The sequence below is a fragment of the Oenanthe melanoleuca genome, chromosome 9, assembly GCF_029582105.1.
Source record: "Oenanthe melanoleuca isolate GR-GAL-2019-014 chromosome 9, OMel1.0, whole genome shotgun sequence".
In the NCBI taxonomy this organism is placed as follows: Eukaryota; Metazoa; Chordata; class Aves; order Passeriformes; family Muscicapidae; genus Oenanthe; species Oenanthe melanoleuca.
The window spans coordinates 11930927-11949647 of record NC_079343.1 but is presented as its reverse complement, the minus strand read 5'-3'; positions in this window follow the sequence as shown (position 1 = coordinate 11949647).

Sequence of the window (18721 nt, the reverse complement as noted above, 5' to 3'; positions counted from 1 at the left end):
AGAAGAGAGGAGCCCGGGCAGGACGGGCAGGGCTGGCAAGGAGTTTTCAGTCGGCACTGTCCCTGCAGATTATTGTCACCCCTGCACACTCAGAACTATGTCCTTGTGTCCAGCGGCGCCAGAAACTCTGTCCTGTTGCTAAAGCAGGTGGGCACAGCCTCGGACTCAGGATAAGGCGCCACATCTCTGCCCTCGCTTACAGCCAGGACAATTTCTGGAAGCCTATGGCAGTCTCCGAGTGCCACTGAGATCACAAGAATTGCAAAGCTTCTTCCGACAGAGTAGATTAGAGTTTACTAGTGGTTTTAGGGCTGTTTATGGGTGTTTCCTAAAAATAAACCAAGCCCACACCGAATTCAATCCCTTGTCCCATACAATCGCTAGTTTGTGGTATTTTTTTTGTTATAATTTTTAATCCCAGTTATTATTCAGATCTATTTATTAATCAGTAGAAGGACAGGAGCTGATTCAAAGCACAGCCTTCAGCTGCAATCCCTGCAGTACCTTAGATTTGTCCTTTCTGGTTATGGCCAGGATGCCCTCCCTGGAGACGAGACATGAGGTGCTGGTAAATTAAAAAGTAACACCTTGCCCAGGAGCTATGAATGCCATGTCTTTTTTTAAACTAACAAAATATAAAAAAGGTTGGAAAATAAAAAAAGAGAGAAAAGTAAAAAAGAGAAAAATCCCGAGTTGAGGAGGAAAGAAAAACTGTTCGGGACATATGAATTAGAAAAGTTCGCTTTTGTTTATTTATTTGTTGAGACACTTTAGGGGAGGGGGGAGAGAAGTGGGACAAAGCACGATAAAAAGAATAAGAAGCTGAAAGTCTGGAGGACTGTAACTTCGGTGGATTGGTTTAAAGCGGGCAGACTGTCTACCTTTGGCCATCTGGCTGATTTAAGCTTTTGCCCCCATGCTGTATGATTTTAGCTTAAAATCTCTTCCGTTGCAGTGCCGCTTTTATTGAATTCATCAAAAGCAAACTTTCCCTGAGGTTTTTTTTTTTTTTTTTTTTTTTTTTAAGAAGGGCTAAAATAATAAGTCGACCACTGTGACATTCTCTGGGCTTAGGCCATTTTTCATAACGCAGCTGATACGCTTTTGTGCAGCTAAGGCGACCAAACAGATGAATAACGAGAAAAGTCTCTCGAAAACTAAAGCTTCCAGCTTTTCCCATCTTTAAAAAGTTAAGTAAAATGAGAGGTGCATGTAAAAAAACCCCTTCCAAATCCAAAACTCAAATCCCATCACGCCAAAGATCAGGGCAATACTTTTATACCTCTGAATAGTAACGATGCCTTTTAAACAACTTACTGCACACACGCACACACACACACACACACACACACACTCGCACAAAACTTTAAAGCTTGTGAAACTGCCCAGGTGGTGTTTATAGGGCCGTAGCCAGTGAGTTGTAAAGAAATCCGAGACAGTTGAAGATTAAACTATTTAGAAATACATGACAAAACAATTTTTTTTCCTTAATTTTATTCCTGTTTCACTGTATCCACCGTGTTTAATGCAGGGCTTAAAGGGTCAAGTTGTCTGCAGCACCAAAGAAGAGTCCCACAAATTGTGATGGTTTGGCAGGCGGGGGTAAGTTTATTATTATTATTTTTAACGTGTTTTCTCATGAGTGTATGCTTGTGTTTAAAGTTTGCGTTGCAAAGAAAATATGCCCTCGTGATTTTAATGTCATTTTAGCCATAAACCAGTTTTGCGCTCAGAATCACGTCTCTAAAGTTGTTGATGTTCTTCCTGGAGTTTTGTCAGAAAAGAAAAAATCCTTCTGCTTCTCCCAGCAGTAGAGCAAGGCAGAGCCAGATCCCACGGTGCGGGACTGGGAGGCGAGTGCCTCTGCCACAAGGCAACAAGTAAGAATTTCATGATCTTTCGCCTGAGTTCAAAATAATCGTTTTAATTTGGCTGTTTGTTAGGGTTTTCTTTTTTTGTTGATTTTTTTTTTCATCCCACAGTCATGTTTATTTTTGTTTGTTTGTTTATTTATTTATTTATTTGTTTATTTGTTTTGCACGTGCATCCCCCAGACCTGAGTGCCTTAAGACCACAACTGTGAACTCCCTGTTTATTATGAAAAGTACTGTACGTACAGCCTGGGTGGAAGCACAGCCATTGGTTCAAATAAAATGACTATTGATTCAAAGTGCGAGCCCTCCAGGCTGAACCGAGAAGGAAGGAATGGGTCATCATTTTTTTTTTTCTTTTTTCTTTTTCTTTTTTTTTTCCCCTTAAAAGAGAGGGAGAGAGAGACAGAGAGAGAGACACTTCTAAGCTGTGAGTGTGACAACCATCACCCAGTCCTTTGATTCTTCTCTATTTTTTTTTTTTTTTTTTTGATAGATAGCAAGAAAAATAATCCTATGAGAAAGAATAAGATTTACTTGGAAAAATCGGCAGGTAGATCACCCTCAGAAATAAATTCCAGCCTTTCCTATTCAAAACATGCCTTTTTAAAAAATTACGACGACGTGGGGAGGAATAAGGATTATAAAGTAACCCGGTTCCTCCTCCCCCTTCTCCCTACGCACTTTCAATCAGGAGCCAAACTGCACTTCCCTGCCACCGGTCTCTGCTCGCCCAATTTCTCCGGAGTTGCTCAGTGCACCGAGCCGGCTGGCGATGGACAGCCCCTCTTCGTTTGTCAGGGGGATGGGAAGGGAGAGGAAACAAATATAAGGAAAGAAATAAATAGCAAGGAAAAGAGGAAAGAAGAGAAAAAAAAAAAAAAAAAAAAAGATGAGGTCAGACCAGTACAAAAACCACCAGCTTATTGGAAGGCACTTGTTAGCAACGGGAGGTGATGGTGCAGTAGCTGCACCCCGGGCACCCTCCGAGCTTCCAGCCCTTCCACCCGGGAGCTGTCTGGAAACGATCACAGCCGGCTCACAGCTAATAATGCCCTTCGCAGAGGTTTGGTCTGCGGTGCTCGCAGAAAATGCAACTTTTGCCCCATTGGTTAGCTAGGTGAATTAGCACACACTGCAACTGAACAGTACTTGACCTTTGCCTTTATGTTTGCTCAAATGTTTGCCTAAAACACAATCACCCTTGACAAGAGAGCATGCTACCGTGTGACACTGCCTATTCAATAGATAGATGTTCCCTGCCACACACAACCCAGTTCAGCATTTTAAATAGCTTAGGTATTTGTAAAAGCCGTATAAATTAATGTCTGATGATTGCTAGTTGCTGGTTAAAGAGCCGACTATTTAACACGTAAAATAAGAGTCTGCTTAAAAAAGCCCAAACCAGACCAAACCAAAGGATCGGCTGTACAGGGATATAAGGTCAGAAAAGCGAACTTGTGGCCAGGGCAATCAACAGATTCTTAATCTGCCCAATGCAGAGCGTGGCTTTGTCGAGCTGCGCTAGCTGCTGGGGCTTGGGACCGGCTATGGCAAACGTACCATGGCACACATCCTCTCAGCCCAGGCTCTGTCCCGGCACCGCTGATGGCACAGATGTGAGGGCAGAGGTGCAACCGCGCACCTGAGAAATTCATAGGTGACACAGCCGAAAGGATGGAGGCAGGCAGGTTACCCTGAAGTAAATCTGACCTATCTCTCTTCTCACAAGCCTCTCTTGCTGAAATTGGGCAAATATCACCAAACTTTAGGGGAACCAACAAAAGTTGCCATTTGGCAGGAGTGTTTTATGCGTGAATTTGATCGCTGAAGCCTGGAGTCCAAGGCATCGCCCTGACCTGCTCGGGAGGCACGGCGGAGCCGGTGGAGCCGGGCGGGCAGGGCGGCGGCCGGGACTCCGCGCTCAGCGTCAGAGGCGGCAGAGGACGGGACGGACGGGACGGGACGGGCGGAGGAGAGGGCATGGAGCAGAAAACAGTCACCGTTCATAAACACGGTCACCCTTCACATTTATGAGGCAGAGCATCATTCATTAATAGAATGACACCTGATGTGCGGCTTTTGTTTCAAAGGATACTTTATTATTTGGAAACGTGATAAAGCGCCTCTCTGAAACAGAATATTTATACCAAATGCAGTTCTGATGTAAGCGGATACCTGCACATCTTGCTAGTACTTCCAATCGGTAAAATACTGCACAGCCGAACAGGAAAAGTATAAGTGATATTGCAAACAGTTGCTCTGCTTTGATTTACCTTTACTGTCTTCATCTGGAGACCTTTTTTTGATGATCAATTTTTTACTGTCTTTCAATTTTGGGAAACAGCACTTCCCCTCCTTCTCTCTCTGTGTGTTTTATTTTCACGTCACGATTTAGTCAGGAGCATTTTGAAAAAAAAAAAAAAAGATTCATGTTTATACGAACATCTTTCTTCAGATCTAATGTTAGCTTGGCATGAAACCCATACAGATAGGCTGAAAGCAACAACTTAGTTTAGCCAAAACAGTTATTGCAGAAGCGAGATTGAATGGCTTTGAGTGAGACATTTAGCTATTACTCGTTGCTAGTTAGACAGAGAATTTATTTCTATAAATCACTGAAAATTTTTGAATCGACAATTATATTATCTCGTTTACAATTACTCGAAAATTGATGCTTAGAAAAATAGCAATCGGACTTCACAAAAAAGATATTTGCAATTGAAAGGAATCCAAATCTCACTTCTTTGGAGGCTGGCTGCTCCCCGGTGGGTGTATTTGCCATGCCACGGACACGCGTGGGGGGCGTGCCCGCCCCGCGCTGCCCGGGTCGCGCCGCAGCCACACCGACGGCAAAGGTCAGCGCCTGCCGAGCGCCGCCCCCGCGCTCCGGGGCGCGCACCCCTGCCCGGCTCCCCCCCTCTGCCTGTGACAGAGCCAAACCCGACCTGCTGGAAACAGCCTTCCCCACAGGCTGAAATGATACCTCGGATTATTTGCCTCTGTGTGGCTGGGTTTTGATGTGGACACATGTTTACTTAGGCTTGTAAGTCACGAGTGACCTAGAATAACATAGCACGTACCCCTAGAGGCAAAACAACCGAAGTGAACTTTCAGGCCAGATGATATTCAAAGCGAAGTTGTGCGGAGACCGCCGGGGCTCGTTTCTGCCAGACAGAACAGGGACCAGAGCCGCGGGGACGGGCGGTGCGGGGCTTCCCCACGCACAGCTCACACGCCAGGCACCGCCTCGGCTCCTGGCCAGGGAACTCGTTGGAAAACTTCACCTGAAAGAAACGGGAATGGAGGAAGCACTCGAATGAAATGGCAGCCGACACTGGGAGAGTTTTTAGAGTGTTTAGGAGTGTTGTCCCTGATTTTGCTGGGATTTGGAGTCCTTTGGAAAGAGAAATCATCTGTTAAAGGATAGACAGATTATTCTGTGCAGGCGCTGTCAATAATGATTTCAAAACAAAACTATCTTTTAAAAAGAAAACAATCTCTATATCAGAATTAAATATTTAAATTCCCTTAGTTATAGAAAAACAAGCGTGTCTATTTTTTTCCTAGTGTCAAGAAAAAAATAATTTCGAAAGTTATAACTTATATTTTAAATAAGGGCTTGATGTGTTCCAGAAGCGATTATTGTTTTCGACTAGTTTTGGTCGGGCGTTCTTTAATATTTATTAGCTTTTTCTTTAGGCACCTCGAGAAAAGTTTGTGTGTGGGAGGTGTTTGATTTTTGTTTTTTTAATGCCAGCAGTCCAATTCTGGTCAGAAATTCTGCTCCTTTTGCGCAGAATTTTGTGCTGGAGTAAAGCTCTACCAGAGCAGAGGGCACAGCGCAGCATCATCACCTGTTTCAGGAATAGCCACATGGCTTGCTTTGCCTTTATATCTTTAATTTCTAGAGGATGAGTTTTGCTGGCAGGAAGATAAAGGAAGTGTCTCTCTTCTGTATTTGCTATGCTGTGCAGGTATCTGTAATTAGAATAAGACACCCAGCACAATGAGCAGCTATTGTATGAGAGTTTGAAGCGCGACAGTTCTTCTTCTGGTTCAGAATCGCTGCCTACAGTTATTCTCCGATTTCCGATGCCTATTATGTATACAATCGAGCCTATAATTACCTGCTGATTTCTTTGTAGTTGTTAAAGAGAGTTTGTAGTGCTCGGGCAATATTGTCCAGTCGTTATGTCTCCAGAAGCTGTCATGAAAGCTTGAATATACTCTGTACAGTCTGCAAGTAATCAATGAAATTTACGATCTCGATCCCCCTCTCCACACACATTTCCTGTCCAAAGAAGAAAAATTGAGATATGAAGGTGTCTGGGTCTCCTTCCCAGCACCCCTCACAGGGCGGCTTTGGCAGGAAAACGAGTGGCAGGCTCTGTAGTTTCACACGGTAGCGAGGAGCGGCAGTTCCCCGCGGGACAGAGCCCGGCGGGCGGCGGGGCCGGGGCGCTCCGAGGGGCTCTCTCTCTCTCTCTCTCTCTCTCTCTCTGTCTCTCTCTGTCTCTCCCGCCCGCTCCGGCGGGACCCCGGACGCGGCTGCCGGGGGTCCCCGCTGCGCGGGTGCCGGTGGCGGGGAAGGGGCAGCGGCGGAGGGCGGGGGAGGCTGGAGACGCGCACGGCAGCCCTGCCCCGCTCCCCGCCGGGCTGCGGGCTCTGCCGGCTGCGGAGGGCGATGCCTTCGGCCCCGCCGGATCCCCCGTCCCATCCACTGCGCTGGGACAGCGCGGAGACACCGCCTCCCCGCGCCCTCCACTCTCCTCGGGGCCGTGCGTGGCTCTCGTGGATCCCAACCTCACGGCCAGGCTGCTGCTCCCCCAAGCCACCTCCCTGTGTTCCCCTCTGCCCGCGCCTCCCAGGAGGGACCCGGGGCTTCCCGAGGAGATGCCATCGCCCATCTCGGGGTGGGTGCACGGGCACCGTACCCCAGGCAAAGCTGTCCCAAGAGTGTGTTTGAGGGGGACAGCGAGATGCTCCAGGCTGCTTTCCTGAACACCGACCCACTGTGGCTTTTTTTCAAACTCTGTTATTAAAGCAACGTTTAGGGAATATGCATAACTGTACAGTTAAAAGGCATGGCTGATGCACCTCAGCTCAGAAGGTCGGATCAGGGTAGCAGTCCCCCGCCCTAAAAGATGGGGGAGGAGGGAAAAGAGGGGGGCCTGAAGTTTGACTAAAGCACTCTTAAAAAAAAAAAAAAAAAAAAAGAAAAAGGAAAAAAAAAAAGATAAAGGAGAAAAGCACTAGCAGGCTGACACAATGGTGAATCCGCCCTGACCCAACAATTAATCTTGCCAAGAGAATGTGACCAGATAGGGTGGGAAGTCGATTCCCCGGGGTGGGTGTGCAGGACAGGAGGAGGGAAGGGAATTGATCTTGAGCCCCAGGCCTGCCACATCTTCTTCAGTGGTTATCTGTCAGAGAGGTGGAACACCGTCCTCTTCCATCCCTTCTCTGCAAGGCCTGCAAGTGGATGGTGTGGATGATGTGGATGTGTCCCCAAGTCCTCCCAGCACCGTGCAAACCCAACACCTCAGTGATCATTTTTGTGTCAGACTTACTTCTGCAGTTTCTGGGCACTGACTGTGAGGAATGGGGACACTTCAGAGGGTAAAGGGTCAACTCTTGGGCACAGAGGGGTGGACTTTCGTTGGCATGGCAGGAGATCTGGGTTCAAATATCCAATGCAGGTTGTAGGCAATAGCCAGGAGACTCTAAAGGTTAGGTGATGCCAGTGAGATGCAGCAGTGGATACTTGGCTCTCTCCATGTATTGAATGCTGCACCCAGAACATCCTAGTTGTGATCTACAGCAGCACATTGCTGGGACATACAATGCTCTAACACCCATGTGCCCACCCAGGACTCTGTCCTGCTGGAAATAGACTGAGTCATCCCATTTCATGTCTGTCTGGCATAAATGCTGAAGTGAGGACCCTGAGCCCCAGGAAGCCATGCAAGTCCCAGTACCTGCTTACAGCCTTCCAGTGAGGGCTGTATCTGCCTCCATTTGCAGTCCACAGCAAATGTTTCCCAGCAGTATAAACCCAGACAAGTGGTCTGGTGGCCTTGTCTACATTAATTGACTTCAACTAGGCATTTTGAAGCTGGTGATTTACTTTCAAAAATAACTAAGAAAAGGTAGTCAGGCAGAGAACAAGCTCTCACCAAGGAATGTCTGAGTTTCATAATAAACCTTCCTCTAACTTCCACTCTCTTCCCGACCTACCATATTCTCTTGCCCAGAAACTGACTCCTTCAGAGTAGGAAACCAGCCTGTGATGGAGTTAATCAGCGAATCGTGCAGGAACACGTTTTAACCAGGGCACCAAAGCCAGTGAAATCGATACAGCACAGACCAGTCATTTCTGTTATTTCCTCTGCTGGCATTTTAATGAAAAGGAAGTAGCTGTAATGCAATCCTTTTGGAGAAATCAACACTTCCCGCTGTTCGAAGCAAGCCAAGGAGCTGAGCTGGGTTCAGATCATGAGGGTTAATTCCAGGAGGGTTACATGCATGGAGTCACATATGAACTCAACCAGCCACTTGTCTTCCTGCAAAGAACCAAAATTAACCCCAGTTTTTCATCTAGGATTATTTATGACCTGTCCTACACATGTGACAACGACTGTTGCCACTTACAGAAGAGGTTTAATGCACACTGATGCATTTGCATGGACACTCCAGTTCTTTTTCCAACATGGTCCAGAAACATTTGATTTTTTAAAAAAGGGTGTCAGTTTCACATCCATGCCTCTAACATTTACACAAAACCATGACTAGGGGAACAGCATCATTTTGCATCATTTGTTGAAATGTAGTGTGATGGGCATACTTTTTATTGTGCACACCTGTTTTTAACATCAGCATTAATTAGTAGGTTTGGGTGATCTTCTCTGGGCCTTAAGAAGAAGTCATTGTCACCCCAGTGGTGTCCTGGGTCCAGCAGGTGGGAAAGCACCAACCTGTAGGAGAGTCTCAGGGCCGAGGCTGAGGAGTGGGAGACTCCCAGGTTGGCAGCACCCGTGTTTGTTCCTGGCTGTTTTGGGGAAGAGGAGGGGACAGGGAGGGGGGCCTTTGGCACACGCCATGCCCAGGGTCGTCAGGACTGGAGAGATCCCAACACACGAATGAACTACCCTCCTCTCCTGCCCCTGAAATTCTCAGGCACAAAAGTAGACCCAAATTATAAAAGCCTGTTCTGTGCATCAGCAACAACAACAACAAAAAAAAGCCCCCTATTCTCCCCTGACTTTGTTCTTTTGATTTTTTATAGATCAAAGGCAGGATAGAGAAAAAAAAATTGGCAGGCGAAGATAGACATTGTTCTAGTGACAAGATGAGGGTCCCGAAAGGAGAATGCTTGCTCCATCGGAAGTGGCTGCGTGGCAAAGGGAGAAACCTCACTTTTCAAGCCCCTTTGCGAGGCATTGTCTTTGGGGCTGGCGCTGCTGCCATACAGTAGGGTCCCCATGGCAACGCAACCTGCTGCTGCTGCTGCTGCTGCCCCTCTTCCAGAGTTGAAGGCACTGAAAGGCAGCTGAAGTGACTGGGCTTAAAGAGCAACAGAATAAACAATATTTTGATTCATTGGGAGAAGAGAGAGAGGCTCCCGCCCCCCCACCCCCGCCCCCCGACCCATGAATGCTGGCATTGTCCATGCTTTTCTGAATCTGATTTACCATATCATAACCCCTAGGAAGAAGAAAACATCAATATCCCGAAGGAATGGAGATGTTTCTATGGAAAACCTAGGAATTTTAGTCCATAACAGATCTGGTGTAAAAATCAAAGAGATCAAAGGCGGCGCTCCCAGGAGTATAGATGCGTCTCTGAATTAAAGATGGACGATGCAGACTACAAAGTACTTTTTTTCCGCCCTTCTTTATTCAGGCCTCTGTTTCCATTTCAAGGGAGGCGCTGTCCCAACATCATATCTGAGCCCAGACAGTCACCGCGAACAATGCTCGCGAAGGGGGAGAAACGCTAAAGAAAGCAAATCATAACAACCATCCGGCCTGGCAGGATTGTTTCCATTACAAACCCGAGTGCAACAATTAATTACGAAATTGAGAGGAAAAAAAAAAAAGAATAAATAAAAAGGAAGGAGGGCGAGGCTCAAGCGAAGCGATTAATATAGATGGCAAAGGCTGCGGGGAGTGGCGTTCGGGGCTCTGTGGTTTGGGGGGCAGGTTGGCTGCTCTCCGCCACTCCCTGCATCTCTGCATCCCAGCGTCCCAGGCCGGCGGGTCCCGGCTCCCGGCGCCTCCCGCCGGCTGCCCTGGCCCAGGGCTCGGTGCGGGTGGAGGAGCGGGGCGGCCCCGACCCTCGGGCTCTGCGCGGCCGCGCCGCGCTCGTGATCCACGGGCAGCTCCCAGGGTGGCTCCGGGTCTTCTCAGGTTGGCACCAGTCCACCGAGCGCCACAAAGAAAGCAAAAACACATTTAGAACGTGACGCGGACAGTCAGACACTTCATCACGAGCAGCCCGGATCCCCTGTGCCAGCCGGGCTGTGCCCTTGGGTGCGGGTACTCGTGTCCCTGCGCAGCCATGCCTTCTGAAAGGTGAAGTTTATCCATGCAGACACCCCTGGCCCTTTTTCCCGGAGGCTGGGGAGCGTGGCGGGAGAAACGTGTTGTTTAGAGCCCAAGAAGATGAATATTAGAGAAGTCAATTAAGTTGTTTGGAAACACATGCAGGAAAAAAAAAGCGCTGGGACTACTGTTATGAAGAAAGCCAATTAAAATGGTTTGATAAGCATATGTATTAGCAACAAGTGTAGCACAGAGGTCAGAAACAACACTAAGTAAACAGAGTTGACAGAAGAGTGAATCTTTTGTGGCGGGTGCGCAGCTGTCCGGCCTCCCTTTGTCCGGGAGGAGGCTGGGTGCACGCTCCCTGCTGCCCTCTCCCCAACTCAATGCACAAAAACAGATTGGGATGTTCTGCATGCATAGGCAACATTGCAGCTCCAGTCCTCCCTTTTCTGTTCCTTCTTTAGGAGACAGGGCTCTCCAGACATTTTTTCCTGACAGTAACAAAGCAGGGCTGTAAAACAGTTCAGAATAGAAGGGGAGAAAGAAGAGAAAGGAGTCCCCGAGGGGGAAAAAAGCGCCATGTCACTGGACAAAAGAATAGGAAGTTCAAAATAGAAATAAAACTGAAAGCAAGAATTATCTTGTTAAACAGAAGTGCCTTTTTTTTTTTTTTTTTTTTTTTTTTTTTTTTTTTTTTTTTTTTGTCCAGAGTCGTCTTTGTGAAAGTTTTTAAAGTATCACTACGTGGAACAAGTGTGTAAGTCCTCACACATACTTCAGTCAAAGATTCATGAGCTTCCGAGAGCCTTGATGGCTTATTTATGTGTCAGCAAATTCTGCAGCTTAAATTCGTTTGAAAAAACAGATCTGGGGTTAGTCAGAGTCCCGCGGACATGGCTTTAAATGTGCGGGGCGGGCAGGGGATTCCGCCCGGGCCAGAGAAAGGAAATGAAAAGATCAAGAAGCAACGAGCCGGTTTCTTTTTATTCCAAGTCTGGAGAATAAACACAGGCCAGGTTGTTTCTGCCGAGTCCCGCTTACGCAGGGACTGAGGTGAACGCGTCAGGGCGGTGCTGGGAGCACCGCTCAGTAACAGAACACACTTTTCCTGGCAGAGCAGCTGAGGTGCCAGGGCTGAGCTGTCCCGGCCGTGCGAGCCGTCTGCGTCTCGGGGCTGTAATCCAGGTGATTTTCAACCTTGGGTGATCAAATATTGTCATGTGAGAACACATCACTTTCTCCTGCCACCGCCACCCCAGGAAAGCATGCACGTTTAGAAAATGATGTCTCACTTTTTAGCCAAAGCCTCGGCATCACCACCTTTAACTCATCTTTAGTTCTGCACTTGTCTTTCTTGATTTGATGTCACCGGAGGAAGAAAATATAGTTAGAAAGGATCCGGGTTTGGGGGGGAAACGATGCCAAGCCGGGATCAGCAACAGAGTCCCAAGAGCACACACAGCTCGCTGACTGCTCATCCTCTGTGTCCAATATGGAGCCTTGCACGCCTCTCCAGAGAAACCTTCTCGGAGACAACTTTTGTTAAACCAGAGCTGACAGGGAAACCTCAGGAGAAGCAGTGCAACTTGGTTCCCAGGGGCAACACGTGTTGCCCAATGTTTCCCAAATTGTCCTCAATACATCCAGAGTATCTGCGGAGAGTGTCTTTTGCAGTCCCCTGAGAAAGTGATAGCTCTTGCGTGCTTTTGATCCTGGACTCTGGTTTAGTCAAGTTTTGGTTTGAAAAAGACAAATGCGGAATTTTATGACTTTGGGATTTGAATATGAATCTTCGGTCTGGGCACAAGAACACACCAGCCCACTGCAAATCAGAGAGGCAAAATCATTATAGCCTGTCATTTGAGTTGTTGTTCTGTCTTTGAAGCGGAGTCCAAGAGTAAACTTTTCTGATGAATCGAAGTCGTTAAATTTTAGTGCAGATGAATTATGGTTTAGCTTCTAAAATAGTGTAAATGTTTAATAAAAATCATCTCATCTGTGGCCTTTTAGAGTCTCCTTGTTTCACCAGAGAACATTCAATTTGAGGCATCTCACCCTTTTTTAAATGTCATCTTCCCAGCAAACTCCTCTTATTAACATTATCAATTTTCTCTTTCAAGTCTGTCAGTCTCATGATTTAAGGAGACTCTTTGTCTTAAAGATTTCACAATCGGAAAAAGCCGACTCGGCTCACACCGTTCCGTGATTTCGGAAGCGTGACAAACAGCCCCGTGGGTGTGTGTATCGTGCTCAAAGCCCTTGGAAGGGACACGCGGGGCCCGGACCCAGCAGCCCGGCCGGCTGCGGCTGCGGGACGGGCGTAGGAGCAGGAGCGAGCGGCGGGCGCGCTGCTCCGCGGGCTCTGCGCGCCGGGCGGCTCCGGGCCGGCTGCGGGTGCTCCGGGCTGCGCTCCCACCTGGCCCAAAGGGCTCCTCTCCCACCCGAGCCCAGCGGGCTGCGCTCCCACCTGGCCCAAAGGGCTCCTCTCCCACCCGAACCCAGCGGGCTGCGCTCCCACCTGGCCCAAAGGGCTCCTCTCCCACCCGAACCCAGCGGGCTGCGCTCCCACCTGGCCCAAAGGGCTCCTCTCCCACCCGAACCCTGCGGGCTGCACTCCCACCTGGCCCAAAGGGCTCCGCTCCCACCCCAGTCCAGCCCTCCCGGCCCGGGCCGAGGCGCTCCCCCGCTCCCCTTGCCCGCCCGCGGTAGCCGCAGCGCTGGGGTGGGTAGCGCGCACGTCAACATGAACTTCAGTGAAACCAGATGCCAGGGTCTAAATTAGCACTGGTGTTTTGCAGATTCTATAACCATTAAAGCATCGAATTAATTAAGTTCTGCGGCTTTCTTTAAGTCGAATGCTTTCGCTTTATTCCCATCAATGGGAGGCGGGTCAGCGCACTCGGGCACAAGGATCAGATACTTTCCAGAAGTTTATCTGTACATCAGAACACGTTCTGAACGGATTCCAGGAGCACTTCGCTTCTCATCCGTGAAGCCTGCAAGCTTTGGAGAGTACAGTATAAATAGCGCGGACTAGACTGTGTTTGCAGCAGAGCAGACCTCAGCCTTCCCAAACTGGCCATTTGAAGGAAGGTTTGGATTTTTATTTTTTTTTTAAGAGGCTCTTTCCCGTAACCCCGCCCCATCACAGCTAGGTAAAGTCAACAGGCAGGGTCTAAGTTACAAATGTTTTAATGGGAGAGGGATTGACTGGGGATCTCTCTCGTTCAAACAAAGATTTAAAAGTTTCCTAGAGCACAGGAAAACCCGAAAACCCCGATGACCTTACAATTCACCCCGCACATTAAAACAGTGGCTGCACGGCTGCCTGCCTGAGAAGAAAAAGCAATAGACTTCAGCGGAAATTGAAACAAGGACATTTCTGCTAAGAACGGACTTGGTCTGGTACATCTTTTGGATCAGAGCAAGACAACTGGGTTTGATTTTGCTTGGCTTTACAGGGAACACGGGAAAGGAAAAACCGCACCAAAGTGGGGCCCAGGGTTTCAGAAGTGAGCAGCTGATGTGCTTTTCTCTCCGCGCCGGAGCGGTGCTCAGCAGAGCAGGCAGGTACAGCTGAGCCTGCTCCGCGCTTTTGCAGCACATGGCAGCACCAGAGCAGCAGGAGGAGGAGGAGGTCTCTGAACAGGCTGCGGATGTCTTTGCTAAAAGAGGCGCACTCGCCACCCCCGGCTCCCTGGAGCCACGAGTGGACTCCGTGTCCCGACCCCTCTTCCTTTCCGCCCCCCGCAGCTTCAAAGACTGTCCTTGTGCGCGGCTTTCGGCCATCTCTGGCCACTTGCTCGCCCTGAAATAGCAATCCCATCTGGCACAGGGGACGTCGCCGAGAGATCTCCTGCTCCTCGAGGAGCTGCGCCCTGCACAGCGGCACTACCAGGGCAGAGCAAATCAGTGAGCCGCCAGAGCCCTTTAGGGGACACACCGGCAGGTTAATAGACAGGCGAGAGGCACGAGGGGGTTTCTCTGGCTCCTGGGGGTCGCAAGGAGCAGGGCACCCTTCTCAGCAGGCTTTGAGGGAAACCACCGCAGCAGGGAGGAGCTCGCAGTGTAGGACTCTTCAGTACCGAGTGGCTGCGTGCAGCTCCGTTTGAGCAGCAGGAACGAACGTGCTGCATTCAGTCCGTGTATCTCCCATGTTTAATCCCGCGATTAACCCTGCGTGCCTTCCCCCGCGCGTTCTCATTCAGTTAGTAAAAGGAAAAAAGAAAGAGAGAAGATAACTGTGCCAGAGGCCTTTGGAGAGCCGAGCGCATCCCGGAGCGGGTGTCAGGCTCAGCTCTCCGCTCCGCGCTGCTCGCCTGGGGCCGGCCTTGCCTGTCACCGCCGCCCCGACATTGTGTCTGTCGCGATACCAATCGGGCCCTGCCAGCGCCGCACCCGCCTGCAGGTCTAGGGTGGGAGGCCCGAAACAGCTCCGGACCAGAGAAATTCCTCCGACATCCTCGAAGGTGGAAAGGTTTTTTGCCTTCTCATGGCCACAGCCGGGGCTTGGGCTCGGCCGAGCTCACCAAGACCTTCTTAGGAGTGTAAATATTTCAGTCTTTCTTACGGGGAAAAAACCCAAACCAAACAAAATCAAAACCCCAAAACAGCCCTGGCTGGGGTAAGTCCCAGCGCAGGAGTTTGCTGACCCCATCCAGTCCCTCCTTGCCACCACATCCCTTTGCTCAGGGACATCAGTGAGCTCCCATGATTAAGGAAAAATGGCTTCATTGCCAAGAGTCACATATAGAGTCGCAAAGTGCTGTAAATATTTTCATTACACTAGAAAAATAACTCGATTAAAGGATACAGTTTATTGGAATAATGCGAGTGCATTTCAAAGAAACCAAATACCCAGAGTTACTCAATATTCAGACACTGGAGGCTACAAAGCGAGGTGCAAACAAAGCCTTTTGCAGCAGAATAGCTGTAATGTGCTGTACCTGAAGTAAGTCACTGCTGGGGAGCTGTGTCTGACACTACTAATTAACCTACTTTTCAAGTGAGTTGATGTCAACTTTTTGCAAGCGAGGAGAGAAGCGCTCTTCCTTGGAAGATGGACCGAGCCATCGCGGTGCCCTCCACCCCGTGGGTGCCCCCACCCTGTCAGGCATCCCTTGTTCTGGGGGACTGAGCAGCATCAGTCAGACAAAGCTAGGCGGTATTTGATATGGGACTTTATTTGATTTGAGACTTTATTTGATTTGAGACTTTATTTGATTTGTGACTTTATGTGGCGTTTGGAACGCGCTGGGCGGCTCCGGTTGCAATTACTCTTTCCCCAGGAGTGACCCTCTGCGTCCCAGGGCTGTGGGCGGCCGTGGACAGCCCCCCCACCTCGGACTTCCAGTAAAGAAGTCGTTCTCTGCGTGGGAAAGCAACTCTTTGCTAGGGGATGTAACGTTCTGCTGTTTTACTTTAGCAAACTCGGAGAAGGAGGACAAAATTAAATTGACCTCTACATACCCATGGGCGCATATGAGGGATGCTTTAGGCTCAGCATCATGAAAATCTCCAAATTAGTGCCTAAAGTATCCCCCACAACCCTCTGAATTTCTCATACAGCCACAAACAAAAAAGGAAGATCTAGTATTTTTCTCTCTGCCATCTTTTTCCCAAAGCAAAACAACATCTCTTTACCAGCAAAACAAACACTCCTTCCTCAACTCTGAATTTACATAGCCCTTTAACTAGGTACAGATGTGTCAATTTATATCACCTGTGGATCTGGCCCATGGCTATATATATATGAGACAGCACTACCCACCTTTTTTTTTTTTATTTTTTTTATTTTTCTTTCTCTTTCTTTTCCTCTTTTGAATGTTCCTGTTAAGGGTGAGAAGGAGACCTAGTAGGTTACTGGTAGGTAATTTATACCTGGGTTTTGTATGTTGAGGAAAATTAAGGAATTGTTGGGCTAGGCATGATATGGCAGAGAAAAAATTTAGGGTAGAGAGGACAAGGTTTGGAAAACCGAGTGTAGAAAAAGTTGGTGAGGAATAGGCCTGAGCAAGGACTGAATGCTTGCATTCTCCACAGTAGGCAGCAGATGAGAGTGGGCTTGAATTGTAGCAAAGGGGGTTTGATGTAGAGGTGGATTGAGGTCTCCAGCTGTAAGGCAAGCTGAATGTTGGAACTGACCTAAGGAGTTTTTGGGGTATTCATCCATGGTGGAGAAGCCAGACAAGCCCCTGGTAGGGATGAGTGTGAAGAGCCTGCCTTTGAGGCAGAAGACTAATTCTTCAATCTCCCTAGCTATATCTGATATATTTTAGATGAGAGAAATGACAGAGTTGACACTGAAAAGATAAAATAAAATACACTCAGTCTTTTAACATTGCTACGCTAAAGTGGAGGAGGTTTAGACTGCATACATTGCTCCCAGCAAGTGGGACAAACTTTGAGGATACTAAAGCAGCCTTTGGCCATAAAGGATTAGCAATTTGTAGAATTAGGATGGTATTTAATTATGTAATTACCATATTAAGAGACAAAGGGCAGGTCGAGTGAAAATGTGAACTTTGGGATATGGGAGGACTGGGTGCTGCAGCTCCATCTAGGAGCTGGCTTTGTGAGGTCCCCAGCTGATGTGTGCATCACTGAGCTTGTTTTGCACCACGTGCTGAGTTTGTAGGGACATTTCCAACTTAAGAGAACCTTTTACTATTCAGGTGACCACTTTTCCAAAAGAAGTAAGGATCTGACTTTAAAATCAGCAAAAGCGCTAACAGACCTGAATGTCAATGTAAGTATTTAATTTAAATTTTCCATGCCTCTAGTTCTTCTACCTACCAGATCACTAGGAATAATATTCAGCAGGTGTCTAAATGCTGAAAATGTGGCTGATTTTATACCTGTATATCTCTGAAATCAAACAAACAACTTTTTTTAACTGGGAGCTGAAGAAAAAATATGTTATCCTGAAGTCTGAGTTCTCAATGTATTGAAGGAAGTGTGCAAAGAGTGGTGAAAAATAGGGAGGGAGCAATTTCTAATGGAAAACAGAACACAATTTTATAGTGCTCTTCCCTGGAATTTAGTTGTCATCCAAGTGTTTCCCATGAACAATAACATTCCAGATATATCCACCTGGTAGCAATGGGCACAGCTTTAGAGTTTAAATGTTTTTTTTTAGCGTATATGAACCTGAAAACATACTTTCTACTGGGAGACAAGCTGTTTGGTGAAGAACTCCCACTCTTTCCTCTGCTTTGATATAAAATTTCTCTTTTCATTTACTAACATACTTATGGAAATAATTTGCAAACATATTGTATCTCTTAAGTTTGAGATATTATGCCATTTGTTCCTATGCAGTCTCCTAAGTGAAGGCATTGTGGGGGTCCTGCTTAAACAGGGGATGTGAAGAAAGCTTCATGTATTTCATGGGTTGGTGGGTAGGGACTGTGCTACAACATTTCACCTCCTGTTTGTTGAACAATTGTGTGTTAGATTTTCACTTTTCATTTAAGAGAAATAGCAAAAAGTTGAGTGTAGCAGCCTTAGTCACAAGATTGTGATATAAAAATAACTTCCAGACCTAAACTAATGCATTATCTGAAGGAAGTTGAAATAAACTGTTGGTGTGAACAACCTCATCTATTTTAATAGATTGCTAATTCAGAAGAAAAACTAAATTGGGAAGAATGCTGTATTAAATAAATACCATATGCATGACTCATCAGCATGTTGTTCCTTTTCATATTTAATTACACTTAGGCTTCAAGGTCTATTGTTTACTTTAAGATGGAAAGAAACACCCCTTTTTCAAAAAGCAAAATGCAGTAAAATGTAGAGATTTCAGCTGCTTTTGCTTCATGAAGGTATCCAGGACACTAGCTACATGACAGGAAGAACAAACTTTACACGTGATAATTTAATTTTGCAAAGTTTGCCATGCATCTGCTTTGAGAAGATAAAGGCAAGCAGAAGAGCAGTGCAGCAATTACAATGCCAGGCAGTCGTTTGTATTGAATAGGTCATTCAGAATGGAGTTCTGGCAAGTGTAAATGTCTGCTGTGCTGCTTACAGCTCCTCTTGGGCACAATAAGATTTGTGAAAGTGTTTTCTACTTGGTGTTTCTTGAACAAACATTTTCTTTGGAGGAGTCGGGGATCTGTGTCTTTTTCTTGTTTGTTCTCCCTGAGCACAAATGACAATGTAATTATTGCATGCAAGGTAGTGGTGGTGTTGAGGGACTTTGGGCATATTTATGATTTTATCTGAGTTCTTTTAGTTCCTTGAACTAAATTTTTTCAGAAATGTATTAATTGTCTGTAGAGCTCATATATAAATCTT